This window comes from Triticum aestivum, chromosome 4A (assembly GCF_018294505.1).
Source record: "Triticum aestivum cultivar Chinese Spring chromosome 4A, IWGSC CS RefSeq v2.1, whole genome shotgun sequence".
In the NCBI taxonomy this organism is placed as follows: domain Eukaryota; kingdom Viridiplantae; phylum Streptophyta; class Magnoliopsida; order Poales; family Poaceae; genus Triticum; species Triticum aestivum.
This window is the reverse complement of record NC_057803.1, coordinates 578,056,198-578,058,585: the sequence shown is the minus strand read 5'-3', so window position 1 is coordinate 578,058,585 and position 2,388 is coordinate 578,056,198.

Sequence of the window (2,388 nt, the reverse complement as noted above, 5' to 3'; positions counted from 1 at the left end):
CGTGAGCGCTAAAGTTTCTGTTTTTTACAGCAAGTTCAACAAGACTTTCCCCAAGTCTTCCCAACGGTTCTACTTGGCACAAACACTAATTAAACACAAAAAAACACAACCAAAATATAGGCTAAATAATTTATTTATTACTAAACAGGAGCAAAAGGCAAGGAATAAAAATAAAATTGGGTTGCCTCCCAACAAACGCTATCGTTTAACGCCCCTAGCTAGGCACAAAAGCGAGGATAGATCTAGGTATTGCCATCTTTGGTAGGCAATTATTCAATTAGACATCTACCATATTTAGGGATTTCTTTATTTTTATTAATTATCAAACTTTTAAGCACAAGATCGAAAAAATCATTTGTAATAAATGGTTCCTTAATGATAGCAAAAAGATTGGGATGAACACTTATAGATTTAAGATCCGCAGTTTCCTTACTAGATGATTCACCCTTATTTTTAGGAACATACATAAGCTTGGAAATTTTAGTAGGAGGACTTGGAGTATTCTTTACGGAAGAAAAAGCGGTTCCCAAATTTGTAATGATACCCTCAAGTTTATCAATTCTCGTAGAATCTAAGTTCATTCTCTCATTAACTATGGGTTCTTTTTCCTTAATATTTTTCAAAGTCATTCCTACCTTAGATCCATATTGAGTAATTTGATTGTGAATCTTTTTATCTAGATTTTCAATTGATTCAACAGTAGCAACTTTATTTTCGATAATTTCAAGCCTTTGCATAACATGCTCCAAAGTTAACGTGGTTCCATTAATGAAAAGAGGTGGTGAGCCAAATAAATTTAGCATAGCATTATAAGAATCAAAAGTATGGCTACCAAAAAATTCCCTCCGGTAATGGTATCGAGCATATATCTATACCAACGATTAACACCTACATAAAAATTGCGGAGAAGAACTAAGGTAGATTGCTTCCTGGTAGATCTATTTTGAGCATTGCAAATTCTATACCAAGCATCTTTTAGATTTTCTCCCCCCCCCCTTTGTTTAAAATTTAGAACTTCACTCTCGGGAGACAAAGGAGAAGATATGAGACTAGTCATGCCGACAAGCAAACAAGAGCGAACGGGCAAAAGAGGCAAATAGAGAGGGAGGATAGGGAGAGAGAGAGGGCGAATAAAACGGCAAGGGTGAATTGGGGGGAGAGGAAAACGAGAGGCAAATGGCAAATAATGTAATGCGAGAGATAGGGATTGTGACGGGTACTTGGTATGTTGACTTTTTGCATAGACTCCCCTGCAACGGCGCCAGAAATCCTTCTTGCTACGTCTTGAGCTTGCTTTGGTTTTCCCCGAAGAGGAAGCGATGATGCAGCAGAGTAGCGTAAGTATTTCCCTCAGTTTTTGAGAACCAAGGTATCAATCCAGTAGGAGCCCACGCTCAAGTCCCTCGTACCTGCACAAAGCGATAGCTACTCGCAACCAACGCGATTAGGGGTTGTCAAGCCCTTCACGGTCACTTACGAGAGTGAGATCTGATAGATATAATATTTTTGGTATTTTTGGTGTAAAGATGCAAAGTAAAAAGTAAAGCAAAGTAAAAAAGCAAAGCAATATTAAAGTAATGGCGATTGATATGATGAGAATAGACCCGGGGGCCATAGGTTTCACTAGTGGCTTCTCTCAAGAGCATAAGTATTCTACGGTGGGTGAACAAATTACTGTTGAGCAATTGACAGAATTGAGCATAGTTATGAGAATATCTAGGCATGATCATGTATATTGGCGTCATGTCCATGACAAGTAGATCGAAACGATTCTGCATCTACTACTATTACTCCACTCATCGACCGCTATCCAGCATGCATCTAGAGTATTAAGTTAAAAACAGAGTAACGCCTTAAGCAAGATGACATGATGTAGAGCGATAAATTCATGCAATATGAAATAAACCCCATCTTGTTATCCTCGATGGCAACGATACAATACGTGCCTTGCTGCCCCTTCTGTCACTGGATAAGGACACCGCAAGATCGAACCCAAAGCTAAACACTTCTCCCATGGCAAGAACTACCAATCTAGTTGGCCAAACCAAACGGGTAATTGAAGAGACTTGCAAAGATAACCAATCATACATAAAAGAATTCAGAGAAGATTCAAATATTATTCATAGATAGACTTGATCATAAACCCACAATTCATCGGTCTCAACAAACACACCGCAAAAACAAGATTACATCGAATAGATCTCCACAAGAGAGGGGGAGAACTTTGTATTGAGATTCAAAGAGAGAGAAGAAGCCATCTAGCTACTAACTATGGACCCGAAGGTCTAAGGTAAACTACTCACACTTCATCGGAGAGGCTATGATGATGTAGAAGCCCTCCGTGATGATGGCCCTCTTCCGGCGGAGCTTCGGAACAGGCCCCAAGAT